Below are 15,356 nucleotides of genomic sequence, written 5' to 3'. Positions count from 1 at the left end.
TTAATTCTCTTCCATTGACAATTCTAACTCTGTCCACCAGACATGAAAGCTTCTCCCCAGAACTCACCTGGTAACATCAAAGTTTCAACGTTTCTAGTATTCACCTGAAAATGAGCACAGAGAGAACACGGCTCAAACAAGCAATCTGGGCGCAGCTGTCTCTGCGACCAGCAGTCTTGAGCCAACCACACATAACCCTATATCCCTATAAGAGGGCCAAGAACAGACGTGTTGACGCCTGGTCGAGGCAAACAGTTAAAAGTCCTCGGTGCTTCCCATTAGAAGCCACGGTCCCCGCTAGCCTCCATCCGAAAGGAAGAGGGGCGGGGACAACTTCATGCTCTTCTGCAAAACGGGACCCGAAACAAAGAAACCAAAAAACTTTTGGGACACAGCCCCAGTTCCCCACAAGTACAAGTTCCTACGGTAACAAGTTTTTGCAACACTTTATAGCTCTCACTCTGCCCACAGCGGCAACCAGGGGACTGAGGAAGTGGACCATCTTCGGGCGGGAGGCCCGAAAGCGCAGGAAGTGGAAACAGAGCCATTTGTGGGAACAGGGAAGGAGCCACAAGGGAGAGGCTGGGGCACCGCCCCCATTTCCTCAGCCCCGGCCCGACCCGGGCGGCTCGGCGCTCCCGGTACCTCCAGGAGCTGAGCTGCGCCGCTGCCCGGGCGTCGCCCTCTGCTGACCCGAGGGTGCGACGTGTCCGGCCGCTGCCCGGCCACAGCCCGGCGCGGGGAGCGCAGGGGCAGGAGGCCACCGAGCGCAGGGCGGCGCTCCCCACTTCCCCGGCCCGCGCCTCGCCCGCCCCGCGGGGCCGCCGGCGCGGCTGCCTTACCTGGGTCCCGCGCCGCAGCCGTCCGCACTCGGCCGCCGCTCTCAAACGCACCCCGCCCCCTGCCGGACCCCAGCCGTCCTCCGCCGATTTGTCATTGAACAGCCCGGGCTCTCTTCCCCACCCCCGAGCGCGGCCCCGGCGTCGCCAGGCAACCCCTCCTCTCGAGAGCGCGCCCTCCCTTCCGTTCTTGCCCTCCCTCCCCGGAGGCCACGCCCATTGAGGGCCCACCAGCCAATCCGAAGCTGATATTCCAAGCCGCGGGCGGCTGGGGATGAAGCTTGGCCAATGAGAAGCCGCCTCAGGAGGGAGGGGCGGGGCCGAACTCCATTTCCTCCTTTTCCCGGCCGGACACGCTGCTCGTGACCGCTGCTGCGGCGGACGAGCTGGGACCCGGTCCCTGGACGCTGGCGCCGGCCAGTAGAGCCGCGCTCGGGCGGTGGGATTTAGGCCGGGGCCAGGCCAAAGTGGTGGAAAGCAAAAGGGAAGGACAGACCGGAGGTACAGAAACCAAGAAAAATTACAGGGTGCAAAGTGTGCGCGCGGGTGTGGGAACTCCGGCCAGGGACTCCTGGGGCGGGACCTCCACCTGCCGCCACCACTAGTTAGCTGATGACACCCCATTAGCAGTAATGGAGTTACTTAACCAATGCCTAGCTGTAAGAGGACCCGGGTCACGCAGAAGCGCCAGAATCCTACCCCGGCCATAGCCTCGAAGCAGGAAGTGCAATGGACCAACAGGTTTTCTCCCACGAACTGTCCCCGCCATCACCTTCCACGGCCCGGCCCGGGAACTCATAATTTTGTATCCAAATAGGGCTTCACCTCTGGTTGATTTTCCTAACTAACCGCTCCCTTCTAGAGCTGAATCCCAACTACCTCCGCCTCCACAGGTTTTGTGGCCCGACTGACCCCTACACAAACCTCACAGCACGTCACACTGTATCACAGTTAATAGTTTAAATGTCCTCCTCTCTAATCTCTCAGGAAGGGAACGATCTCTGCAGTGTGATATCCATAGCCGCTAGCACGTGTAATTAATTCTTCCGTTGTTGATAATTATGTTAGGATACATGTGTATTATATTAGAGGCTTTGTGGCTTGATTAGATTGCTGTGTATGAGCAACTACCAGATCCAGCCCTTCCATCAACATTTAGAGGAACAAGCATGGAATCTTTACTTTAATCTTAAGTGACAGGCTTAACAAAAAACATGTAACCAGAATATCCTAGTGTTATCTACTATCCTAAGTAATCTGTTTTCACCTTTCTCATACACATTAAAAACTTTTAGTGACTGCTAAGGATAGAACAGAAACTCTGTTAGGTACTATAAGGGAGAAGCAGCAGGAGGCTTCTCAAAGAGGAAGCTCTGTAGTATTTATAATCTAGAAGAGGAATCAGACCCAAACCTTTTCCTGTGGAGTAACAATCAAGTGTACATATTTGGAGTCAGGAAGCATAGGCTCAAAGGAGGGCTCTACCATGTAACTAGCAGTTACCTAATTAGGAAACTACTTAACCTGTATGGGTCTCAGTTTCCCCAACTGTCTACCGCCACACTGTAGGTGTGTAGAGCTCAGTGCTAGGAACTTGGTGAATGCTGTATGAACATGAGCTTACGTTGTGATTGCCACCAGAGGCCATCATGTACACTCAAGCATGCTATAACCAACCTGGCACAGCCTTTCCTCCCAAGGCCCATCAGTATCAGTGTGACTGTGTACAGCCTTGGAAAGGGCCTGCTGTGGTGCTACCCTTTGTCAAATGCAGGTGTAGACAGGAGAGCTACCTGCAGCACCTACCCAAGTGAAATGAGTACCGTGGTTCAGGGAACAGGGTCAGGAATCCAGGCCAGACCAGGATTTTCCTCTCCTCACTTCTTCCCACCCTCTTCCCCCCAGGACCCACAGCAGTCACAGGAAGTTTTCCCACTTTTCCTGGGGTGCATAACCGCCATTCTCTCGCATTAGTAACAGGATGCACCAGGCTAAGAAATGCTGCATTCGTTCTCTGCTTCCTGCCTCAGCCCCTAGAGCTCTGAGGGATCCTACTGGGACTTCACCAGCAAAATCATCTGCTCAGCCCCTGGACGTGCCCGCCCTGAGCTGAGTGTAGTAGATTCAGAAAGGAGTGGCAGGACCCTTTTGGAGGGGCTGTCTCGCACAGGACACCAGTACAGAAATGTGTCTCACTGAGGGAAAGGCAAGGGGAGGCCACTAGCCTCGACTGCCCCTGGGATGGCTCATGCCAGGTGTCAGGGGATCTCCTGTCTGCTAAGCATCTCCTGCCAGAACTCTGATTCCCAGCAGAGCAAGGGCAGCAGCAGGAATACAAGGTCCCTCTAACCCACTGCAGCTGTAGAAAGAATATTCTAGGCACTCCCTCCTCAAAAGTACTTATAGAGTACTGTGTGAGTCTTTAGTACTGTTCGACAAGTATTTCTATTTCTTTCTTCTGGGTACCGGGTAGGAGTGAACTTTCTAGCTCTGTCCTTGGGTGGAGCCACGTGACTAGCTCTAACCAATGACCTGTGAGCAGAAATGACACATAAATCATTTCTGGGCTGGAGAATTTAATCACCAATGCAAGATCCTCCAGGTCTCTCTTGTCCCTGGTACAGCCACTGGGAATGTTTGGGAGGGTGGCTGCTCCATCAGCCTGGGATCCTACAATGAGCACGGCCCCCTGCCAAACTGTGATGGACATTTGGCATGACTGAGAAATAAACCTTTGTGGTTTGAAGACACTAAGGTTTGGGAGCTGTTCGTTACCGCAGTGTAGCTTAGCCTGCTCTGACGGATACAAGGCCCTACAGTGTGCCAAGCATGGTGCTGGGATATACTGGTGAGCAGCTCAGATAGAAGAATAGATAACAAGCCAGTAATCAAACAAGCGACTCAGTAATTACAAATTATTTTATACTGGGTGGTCAAAAAGTTCTCTCTTGGGAGGTGGCATTTAAGCTAGAACCTGAAGGATGAGGAGAATCTGTCTTAGCAAAAGTTGGGGGTGAGGGGAAGGACAGGGGAGTATTTCAGGCACAGGAACAATTCTGTGCAAAGTTCTGCACAGAAGAAAGCTTGCTTGGTACTTTTACACCAAGAGGAGGCCTGGTATGAGCAGGGGAGAGCAAGCAGCACAAGGCTGGAGGGGGAGCACAGCCAGGTCGTGCAGGGGCTTCTAGGCCATGGCGAGGACTTCAGAATTCACTTCTAGTGTGGTGCAAGCAACTGAGGAGGTTCAAGGCAGGAGGGTGACATGCTCTGCTTTAGGTTTCAAACAGATCACTCTGGCTGATGTGTGGGAAATGGGCTGGAAGGGACCGATGTGGGAATGGGGGTCAGGAGGCTAGGAAGGGTAATCAGCCCTCAGCTAACAGGAGATCTGGGAAGACTACCAGCAGAGGGGAACAAGAGAGATGAAGACCAAACCAGGAGAGTTTTCCTGCCAAACCCCAGAGGCACCAGAGGCAAGGTTTGAAGTCGGTATCCCCAGAGGTGCTTTGACACCAGGGAGATGGGTGCTCAAAAGCCGGGCAGGAAATGGGGAGGGTGTGGAGGGACAGCTGACCGATTCCTAGAACATCAGCCAGCATTAGAGATTGCTTCCTCGAGCTGGCAGGAGTATATAAATAGATGGTATTATTAGAAAGAGTCTGGGCAGGCTCCCGTGGGCATCCCTGTGGGCGTGTGCTATCTGGTGACCGTCTCAATTGGGAAAGAAAGGAGGCTGCCAATCTACAGATGGGGGAGCCCTGCTCGCCCACTGATGGCTAAGGAAAGCATCTGCTCTAAGCAGCCAAAGTGGATGGAGTTAATCTTCAGCAGTTCGCTCACCTTTCTATTCCGTTTTTCTCCACCCTCGGTGCCCGAATGTTCTCTCCCCACTTCCTGCTGTCTAATCCCATTCTCAGAACGGGTTTCACAGGCTCATTCGCATGCAGGAATAAATGACTAATAACAGCTCAGTGTGTACCCACTCCTTCCTGGGCATTTGTGTCATCCAGTTGATCAAAACCTCAAGTCCTAGGCCAGGGGAAATGTCTAGGGGAGGACCCGAGTTGCCTCATTCACACTGACTGCTGGGATGAAGCGATGTGTGCCTCGTCCAGAAGAGGTTCTCGAGTTCTCATGTAAGGCCCAGGTAGGGGTACTGCCTTATTGCAACCTCCTCCAAAGCCAGGGTGACACCCCCAGGCCTTCTTCTCCTTGCAGCCTTTTGCTGGCAGCTACCAAGAAAAGCTCCTGCCGTTTTTACTTATTCCCAAACATATACAAAATCTTGACTTTGTTACTCAATTTAGTAATTGCCACTATAACAGACCTACAGGGGGTTTTAAAAACCACTTTTTGCTAAGTATTTTATTGAGAGCTTCTCTTCCCTCATGACCATCTTTCTATGTGGTCCCTGCAGCCCCAGCCAGCCAGCAGGAACAAACCAGATGTTGCTGGGAATTGCTCTGCTACAAAGTCAGAGGCCCTAGTAATTAGCTAGAGGATGAGCTTTCATCTTCCAACAGAAATGAATCTACTTGGGATACACATTAGGAATAGAGATTCATTTCTATTTTAAATTATTGAATTAGCTGGACTTATCTTTCTGCCATCATAGCTTACAAAGTGTTATCTCCCAGAAACGAAGTCGTCTGTCTTGTAACTGAGTAATAGGTCTTCATCACTTTTGCTAATCCTCCCCGCATGCCGGCTCACGTTCTCCCCTTCTGTGTGTGTGGAGATACGTGCTCCATACTTCCTATAATCTGCACAGTAAACAACTGCTACAGATCTGGTATCAGCCTCCAGATGCCTAGATAAAAGCCACCGCAGAGTGACAGCTGCAAAGTACTCCATTGTGAGATAAACGAGATTCAAGTGTCTAGATTCTATGCCGAGCTCGCTCCAATAGGATTCGCAGCCTACCAGGAAGCTGGCCTTGTTCAAGAGCATGACGGCACCCTGCCCAGCACCTCCACCCCTTCCCAGCTAGGGTGTTCCCCTGGCAGCATCACGGGGTCCTCCCTGGATGCTGCCTTGACGACAAATGCACCCAGCACTGCACTCAGCCACAGGCCTTCCCTCACACTCCCCGTGACCGCCGCTGTGCTCTGCACATCAGAGCCCCTGAGGGTCCGTTGCAGCCCCCTGCCATTCCTGGGGAACCACATCCCCACTTGCATCTCACCATCCTACACACTGAGAGACTAGCCCCTGCCACTGGGATGGCAGTGTGGCACTGCCCCTCCCAAGGGGGAGAGGCAGACCCACATCCTCAGCCCAGGGGTTCTCATGACCCCAGGAGTCAGCCAGCTCCAGGCTGCCGGCTAGACAGACAGACGGGCAGACAGAGAGGACATGAAAACCTGACCTAGGAAGAGGGATGAGGAAAGAAATGATGTTGGCCGAATGTTGGCTGTTGGCACTGTTAGTCACAGCAGTCCCACGGAGCCACCATTCCTCACATAATAGATAAAGATCCTGGTCCTCGGAGGGCCACGAGGGCTCTGTCCCTGTCCCAGCAGCCAGAGCATTCCTTCCAGTCTGCAGTGGGGCCCAGGGCTCCCCAGGTCACTGCCTACTGCCGGAGGCTGACTCTAGTTCCCTAGTGGGGCAGCGTTTCAGAGGGAAAATGTCACCCTTCTCTCTCCCCATCTCCCAAGCTTATCCCCCTTGGGAGGGGCAGCTCCACCCTGCCATCCCAGTGGCAGGGGCTAGCCCCCCAGTGAAGCCCCACACAGCCTCTACCACTCTGTCCGTCCCACCTGCAAATGCCACCCCCTCCCTCGTGGATTGCATTTTTGAAATTGTGGCTTTTCTTATGGACAGCCCATTCCCTCCCTGCACCTGCTCCAGAAAGCAGGGCAAGCCCATAGGGTCAGAAGCCTAAGGAACGTGGGGTGGCATGTGTGGAGTGTAAGGAAAACCTTGAGCCAGGAGAACCCTCCCTTGTAAAGAAGGCAAAACCATTATTGGTAGACACAGCCCCAGCCTCTAGTTCCGCCTCCTGAAGCGAGACCACCAAGCCATTAAAATGCATGTCTCTGGAGTGGGGGTCAAAAGATGATTCTCCTTCCTAGAATACATTTTTACAGGGCTTTAATTCTTTACAGTGCCAAGAAGAACTGCGGCAGACAGGACAACAAGGAAGCAGCGATGAGGTGTGTGTGGCCTGCAGGGTGGGAAGGCAGCATCCTCTGCAGGTCCCCACGGAGGGCGGCGTGGCTCGGGGCTCCCTCCCGCCCACACTCCTGCACTGGGGAGGAGCGCGCACGAGGCGTCCTTGCGCAGCCTGCGCAGGCAGTAAATCCAGCCTCGACACGCAGGGCCGTAAATCACAGAACGCTCCTCATTCCCGCAGCATGGTGGGAAGGGCCACTGGGCCGGAGGTCGGATTCCTGCTGTCTGCCCCTCGTGTCCACTCTTCCCCGCCCTTACCTAGACAGGTAGGAGGAGAGGCCCAGAGCTCAGAAAGCCCAAGGGACGTGTTTGGGGTAAGTCAGGGGGCCCTGTCAAGTGACACTGGGGTCGGCCCCTCCCCCGGCAGTCCAGGCTCTCGCGGAGCCAGGTCCTGTGCCCAGCACTTTATGTCATCTCACGCCATCCTTTGTGGCCACACGGCCTGCGAGGGAGGTGTGGTTTCTATTTACAGATGAGGCCAGTCAGGTGGAGAGAAGTTGAATGTGTTTCCAAAGTCACACAGCTGGTGAGGCATAGACCGAGCCACAAACCAGCTGTGTCTGACAACAAAATCCACACTCTTTGTCCAGGGTCTACCACCCTCCCACCCATGGCTGCAAGGCTGGGTGACCTCAGACAGGTCACATCCCGGCTCAGGACCTCGGTTTTCTCATCTGAAAGTGACGGTCAGTCAACAGGTCCACTCCTGCTATCGGCAGGAGCTGTGCCAGGCACCGGCTACCAGAGAAGAGTGCTTGGAAGGTCCCGCAGCTCTCACCCCATCCAGAGTGGACGCCTGGCACCAGGGCACCCGCACGGGATGGAGGCCCCGTGGAAGCGCCAGGAGGAAGGCTGCGCACATCTTTGCCAGAGCCAGCTCCCTGAGCGTTGAGGCCCCTCCGGGCTCCTGGGCCCCAGCATTCTTGCCCCATCGTGTCACAGCCTCAAGCTACCTCCATGAACTTTCTCGGAGGAGTGGCTGGTGTCTAAAGGCTGCAGCTAGACAATGTCTCCCTAGATCACCTAAGGCTTAAGCATAGGAGATTGGGTCCTTTGGTTAACCTCAAGTCTTATCTGATGGCTGTTGTCAGCCATTCACACTTAAATAGGGACTCCTCTAATCCGCCCTAGCAGCTGAGATATCATACATCACAGTGCCTGCCACGGCGTCTGGCGCATGGTAAGCCCTATCAATGCTTGTAAATGAATGGATGGACGCATGCATGGATGAGGGAACAGTTGGAGGAAGGGTGATTAGGAGGCTCGAGGATGAGGGGATGCCATTCATGAACTGGCAGTGCCCTGGTGAGGTTGGCCAGAGGTGGTGGGCACAGGAAAGGGTGCTTGCAGCCAGAGGGCCATCTGGGGGCCTTGGGGATATGGGCAGGAGATGGGGAAGGCACACGCAGAGGACAGCACGAGCCTGGAACACAGACCCCAGCTGCGGACAGTGCCGGTCTCCTGCTGAGGCTCTGCAATGGCACAGGGAGCGGCTCCAGGCACCAGGCCCACCTTGCACTGGTGCCCGCTGTCTGCCCGGTCAGCTCACACTGAGTAAGTGCTTCCACCCGAGGCTGCCTCGTGTGTCTCAGCAGGGCTGTGTCGGGCTGGGCCCGGGCTCCATAACTAACGTCTGTGGCAAGCCCTGGCCCTGCCAAAGGCCAGCAGCCCCTGGCCTGGAACACCCAGAGCATCTATCCACACACCCCTTTTCTAGTGGACGCAGTCCCGAGACCAGAGTTGCCACATAAAATACAGATGTGATACTGGGGACACACTTATACTAAAATGATTCATTTTTGTACCTGAAATTCGAATTTAACTGGGCGTCTTGTATTTTTATTTGTGGTATTTGACAACCCTGCCCAAGCGCAGGGATCTCCAGGTGGGCAAATCTCAGCGGCCCACACCCACCAGTGCTGTGAAACCCCCCAACTGCAGAGCTCAGCCGGAGGGGAGGCTCCTAGACAGAGGGGCTCCCTCCCGAGGTACGAGGACAGCTGGGGGCCTCAGCTGAGGTGACCTGTGGCCGCTCCGCCCCTCCAGGAGGATGGAGGAGGCGCTCCCCCAGGCCCTGCTACCCCTGCGGCTCCCTGCGGCGTGGTGCCCACCTCCACGCCCTTCTCCCGAGGAACCCCTGGCCCGTACTGCCCAGCACGGAGTGGCTGGGCACCTGCTGGGGGCTGGGGCAACGGTGGTGGATCAGCCATGGCCTCTGGCCCAATCCCACCTCCTCCTCACGGCTCAGGCCTCCCTGCTCTCTCCACACATTTTCACAACCGATTACTGGTCCCCCTCCCTGTATTATTCTATCAATGGGAGGGTACGAAGGGCCCCAGCTAAACCCATAAGAGCTCAGCAGTCGGAGTGCCCAATGCTGCCACCCAGCACGACACATGGAACCGGCTCTTGTCTGAGATGTAAAGACCATGGAAACCCCAGCTGTGGGGCCTTGGGCGAGAGAGGTCGTGCCTCTGGGCCTCAGCTTCCCCGTCTGCAAGGAGGGAGCTATCTCACAGAGGCTGATGGGTGGACTGAATAACACAGTGCAAAGGGCTTGCTGCCAATCTGGCCCATAGGAGCCCCTTAGTTCACATCCATTTTCTTTGTCTTTTGTTTTAATTTTTGCATTATTTTAAATTGTGGTAAAATACATACGACACAAAATTCATCATCGTAACTATTTTTTTAAGTGTACACATTGTGCAGCCATCACCACCATCCGTCTCTGGAATGCTAAGCTCTGCACCCATTAGACACTCAGCCGCCACCCCTCTCCTCCCCCCCAGCCCCTGGCAGCTGCCAGTCTGCTTTCTGTCTCTGTGGAAGTGACTCCTCCAGGTACCCGTGCCCGTGGAAGTACACAGTGTTTATCTTTCGGTGACTGGCTTATTCCACTCACCATAAAGTCCTCAAGGTCCATCCATTTTGTACCGTGTGTCAGAATTTCCTTCCTTTTTAAAGCTGAGTAATAATTCCGCTGTATGGACAGACCACATTTTGTTTATCCGTTTATCTGTTGACGGACACTTGGGTTGCTTCCACCTTTTGGCTACTGTGTATGATGTTGCTATGAACATGGGAGTGCAAATAACTCTTTGAGACTCTGCTTTCAATTCTTTGGGGTCTATACACAAAAGAGGAATTGCTGGAACTTACGGTAAATCTGTTTAATTATTTGAGGAACCGCTATACTGTTTCCATAGCAACTACGCCATTTGACATACCCGCCAGCAATGCCCAAAGGCTCCGATATCTCCCCGTCTCGCCGACACTTGTTATTCCCTGTTTCTTCGATAGCAGCCATCCCAAGGGGCGAGGTGGCCGTCTCCTCTCCTGTGTTCCCCACACCCGCGGAGCCCAGCTCACAGCCGGCACGCGATGGGTGCTCCTCCTGCGGCCTCGAGTCTGTCCTGGGCTGTCTCCCTGGTCTTTTGGCTCCTTGGGAGGCAAACATGAGCGGATTCTCTCCCTGTTGGGAACGTTGGGCCTTGCTCCTGGGGCTTATTTACAGCCAGGGCCACCTCAGTCCTCCCGCTTGGGTAGGGTCAGAGATGGGCCCTCCCGGGGAGGGGCAGGAGCACCAGGCACATGGCGCTGGGTTCTCACTGCCAAGGAATCAGGACCCTGGGCTCTCTCTACTGGGGCATCCCAGTTAACACACCCTATCGGCTCCAACAGGACCAAGGACAAATGCAAGCCCTGTGGCTCACGGAGTCTGGGGTCCTTTGGCCTCTGCTTCCTTCCCAGCTTTAGGTACTGGCTTCGTTCCTGTTCCCAGTTTCTAGCGAGAATCTTTTCCTCTTCCCCTGGACTCCAGCTCTCTCTGCTCCCCCTCAAAGGCTGAGTAGCTGGGGATTGCTTTAACATGACTTTGGAGCCACAGAGACCTGGGTTCAAATAGCAGCTCCATCAATATATGCTGTGTGACCCCAGGCAAGTCACTTCACCTCTCTGAGCTTCATCTGTCAAATGAGGATAACACCTGAGTCACAGGGTCACTGTGTGGCTTCGCAGAGCAATCTGGGTCCCACCTGCTGCATCAGGGGACTCGCATCCAGCTGGCTGCCATTATTAGTGCAGAGACCTGCCTTCTTCCAACCCCACTCCCCCTCTGCTGAAATCCCACACGTTTAGACCAGGGCTTAGAGGAAAAAACAAGAGATTAAAGGATAACAGCCTTCCTTTTTCTGACATATGCTGGCTTGTTCTTAAGGGAAAAAACAACCCCCTCTGCAGCACCACCTCCATCCACTCCACCCTCTCTTTGTGTTTGGGCTTCTGGGGAAACAACAGGTCCCACGGTGGTTTCCTTCCAGGATCCCCCCTCCCTCCCAAAATTCCCCAGTGGCTGCCAAGCTCAGTGATAAGAAAAATGAACAATTTCCAGAAAGAGGCCAGAACATTTCAGAGACATGAGATGGAGCCAACATCTCTCCTGCACCCGCCAAACACAGTCCCAGCTCACCTGGGCCCACACTCCATTAGCACCTGACCTCTTGGAATGCACTCGGGCCAGTTGAACCTTGCTGAGGGCTGAAACAGCAATCTCCACGACTGTCGCTTGGCCCTGCGCCCCTGTCCTGGCATTAAGACCCCTGCCCAGGGGAGAGAGGCAGAAAAGGAGGAGACAGGTATCCTGCACCCACTGTACACCTTGAACCTGGAGACAGAGATGCTGGCATCCAGCAAGCATCCATTCGGTGGTTCTTTGCTGACCACTTCCCAGCGGCCAGGCTTGGTGCTGGGCATTAGGGTGCAGCTGGGAGCACAGCAGCTCCTCTTCCTCCCCCACATCCTCCTCCACCTCCCCCTCCTCCCACCCCCACCCCCACCGCTGGCATTCACAGCCTCTGCAACTCTGCTCGTTTAAAACTGCCTCAGCTGAGGGGCTGTAAAAACAGTGGAAACTGAACAGAAGAGCGAAGTCTATAAGGGAGAAACCACCCGAGAAAAGGCAAATCAGGTGTTGGGGCACAGGACTCCTCGGGAAGGGCCCATCCTCCTCCCCGCCCAGGCAAGTCCAATGGCAGCCCCAAAGGGCAGACTCATGTTTTCCACCTTTTATGCCAGGAAGGGCTCCAGGCAGCTGCTGGGAGCAAGGAGCTGGGACCAGGATCTCTGACTAAGCCTGAGTCAGGGCTGCCCCGCCTCTGGCCACTGCGCTGCCCCTGCTGTCATCAAGACATCCTCAGGGCTTCCGCCTCCTGATGAAGTCCAGCCTCTCAGCAGCCCACAGCCCAGCTCCCACGTCCTTCCTGGCTCCCCATCCTCCCAGCCTCCCCTCACTCCTGCTCCTCTGGGGTCCCTGAGGGCCTGCAGCTGTCCTTCAAATGCAGCCAAGTGGTGGGTGCTCCCAAAGGCTCCTCTGCCACGCCGCTCCAACCAGGCCCCCTCCAGCCCAGCCCCACTCCCTTTTGAGAGGCTGGAGCTACACCTCACATCTGTATTCCTGTTCCCAGCACAGAGCAGGAGAGGAATCAAGATTCCCTGAGCACCTACTGTATGCTAGCCACTTTGTGGGTGGCGGGGGACAAGGTCTCCCTTTGTCACCCAGGCTAGAGTGCAGTGGCATCATCATAGCTCATTGCAACCACCAACTCCTAGGCTCAAGCCACCCTCCTGCCTCAGCCTCCTGAGTATCTGGGACTGCAGGTGCACACCACCATGCCCAGCTAATTTTTCCTTATTTTTTGTAGAGACGGGGTCTCACTATGTTGCTTAGGCTAGTCTCAAACTCCTGGCCTCAAGCAACCCCCACCTCGACCTCCCAAAGTGTTGGGTTACAGGCATGAGCCACACGCTCAGCCTATGCTGGCCACTTTTATGAAGGTCTCAAGAAATGTTCCCAACAGATCCATGACGTGGTATTGTCTCATTTTACAAGTAAGGAACTAAGGCCTCAGAAGAGGAGAAGATTTTGAAGAACCTCAGCAAAGAGTCATCTTGGTAGAGTGAGGGAGGCAGCCGGCCGTTTCCTGGGGAGGTGCTCGGGGCTTGGAGAATGAAGAGCGTTCTGGTCAACACAAAAGAGGGAGAGAGAAGGGGGCATTCAAGACAGGGGTGCTGAGATAAACGGGCCCGGCGGCAGGGATATATTTAGAGAAACTCACCAGGAGCAGAAGGCCTGGAATGGCAGGAAGAACACCTGGCCTGCCCTGGAACTAGGAAGCTTCTGAGCAGGGGAGGCAGTATTTCAGGGAGGGAAATCCTTGTGGACAACCGCCATGTGAAAACCCTTCCCAGGGTGTTCAGGGGCCAGCGGGAGAGACCTAGGGACAGGTCTGCGAGGCAAACCCACCACTGCCCCAGTCGATGACTCACTGCTCCCGCTTCTCCAGGGCTGAGTGTTTCCTTACTTGGCTTTCCTCGGCCTCGCTCTGGTCTGTCTGTGGCAGGAGTCAGTGTTCCTCGGTGAAGTGTGTGCGGTGTGTACGAGCACACGAACATGCATGTGGGCCTGTCTGTCTCTGTCTCTGAGATCCCCCCAGATCTGCACAGCTCGGGTCCCCAGTAAGCATGGCTCCCTCGCCGGCTGCAGCCAAATGCACCTGGAGCTCCACCAGTCACCCCAGGGAGCACATGCCCCTGTCGAATTCAGAGAAAGATACAGAAGTGTCCAGCAATGAGGGCCAGTAATGAGCCAGAGACTGATGAAGAGGAGCACCTGCCTTAGTTTGCTGCCAAACTCACTCAAAGGAAAGATAAGAGACAGGAAGGCCCCAGATGGCTACAATTTGGGAGACACCCCCAACTCATGCTCACTGCACTTGTGTTAGAGTGATCAGAGGTGAGATCTGATTCATGCTCTGGCCACCCTGGCTCCCAGATCAGCCCCAGGGACTCCTGCGTACTCCGGACTCCGAGTCTGTTCAGGAGGCCACAGCAGAAAGCTCACCAGCGCCTCTGCCCCCTAAGGCTCTGCCAGCACTTATGGAGGAGACAGGTGCCTAGAGAGAGAGAGCCCCTTGGCCCGAGATACACCCCACTGCACTCAGGAGGGAAGGCACGGCTGGTGGGGGGCACAGAGGCATTGCAGGGGCCCTTCCTATTTGGCAGCAGCCACAGCCACGCGAGCCACAGCCACAGAAAACAGCCTGGATTTTCTGTCTCACCGTGATTGAAGATTTTGCCAAACCACCGGTCAGACAGATTTCCCCTCAAGCCCCACATTAATTGGTTTTTGGATTCTGCAACCCAAGCTCAGGCTCCCAGCTCCCTGCCAAGCTCAAGCCCCTAGGTGTCCCATGAGGGCTTAGATGAGGAGGCAATGACCCTGAAGCCGAAGCTGTCAGACACCTGGGCTGCACCTGCCTGTGCAACAAGCCTGGGAAAGCAGCTCTGGGGATTGCACCGCAGTGCCCGGGCTGGCCGGCCTCCGAGCTCAGAGGCCCTGCGGGACAGGCCCTCGGCCAGCCGACCAGGTGCCGCTAATGAGTGGATGTGTTTGGCTGTGTGCCCGGGGGGCAGCTGCACCTGGCTGGGTGAACCAAGGCTGCCTGGGGCTCTGCTGTCTCTGTCCTCCTCAGGAATGGCCTGGCCCAGCCAGCCCCTCGTCCTATCAGAGAACAGAGCTGCCTGCTGGCCCTCCTTCCCCCTCTTCCCCCTCTCTCCCTCCCAAGCCTTCTTTGAGGAAGAGTCCATCAGAGGTTTTAGTTAGGTATTCCTACACCATGCTTGGGACACAGTAAGTGCTCAATAAATGCCACTTTTCCTCAATTAGTGGTAAGAGGCCATATACAGATGATTAGAAGCTGGACTCAGGAGTCAGACTGCCTGGGAACCCTGGCCTCAGCACTCACTAGCCATCTGCACCTCAGGGTCCTCAGCTGCAGACACGTGGACAATAACAGAGCCTACTTGTTGCCTGCAACCGTGCCTGGTCCACAGTTCATGCCATATAAGTGCTCCATATTATTATTATAGCTTAGGAGAGAAATCCGTCTGTGTCCAAATGAGGGGTTGGGACAAAATAAAAGCTAGAATCCAGTTCTGGGGCTGGGGACATGGCACGTATCTCCCCCCAACCCCTGGGAACACTGCCGGAAGTGCCCCCTGCACAACGGGGGTGGGTTTTTAGCATATATGCAAACGATAAGTGCCTTTTCCCACCAAAGAGACAATAAAATCACACTCCCATCTCCAAAGCTATGTGCAAAACACTGATCTTGACAGGGGTTAGAACACAGCTTCCTGAAGGCCTCCTTCTAATCCAAGAAAAAAAGAGATCAGATGGGAGCCGAAGCGTTGCCAGGGTTAACCGGAGCTGGCAGCCAGCGTTCCCCAGACTCTGTTGCCAGGAATCGGCGGGTAAAGATTGAAGACGGCCACACTGCCACA

The 15,356-nt window shown here is 55.0% G+C and overlaps 1 protein-coding gene across 1 annotated transcript in view; it reads right to left on the bottom strand.

Annotated features, from left to right (window-relative positions):
- Positions 1–951, bottom strand: part of RALB (v-ral simian leukemia viral oncogene homolog B) — a 40,610-nt gene extending 39,659 nt beyond the window's left edge. The window contains exon 1 of the mRNA XM_012644688.1: positions 843–951. The gene's annotated coding sequence lies outside the window, so the exon portion shown is untranslated. The remainder of the gene's footprint in view (positions 1–842) is intronic.
- Between the last annotated feature and the right edge of the window lie 14,405 nt (positions 952–15,356).

The sequence above is a fragment of the Propithecus coquereli genome, unplaced genomic scaffold (genome assembly GCF_000956105.1).
Source record: "Propithecus coquereli isolate 6110/MARCELLA unplaced genomic scaffold, Pcoq_1.0 Scaffold217, whole genome shotgun sequence".
Classification (NCBI taxonomy): domain Eukaryota; kingdom Metazoa; phylum Chordata; class Mammalia; order Primates; family Indriidae; genus Propithecus; species Propithecus coquereli.
This window is presented reverse-complemented; position numbering and strand designations above follow the sequence as displayed.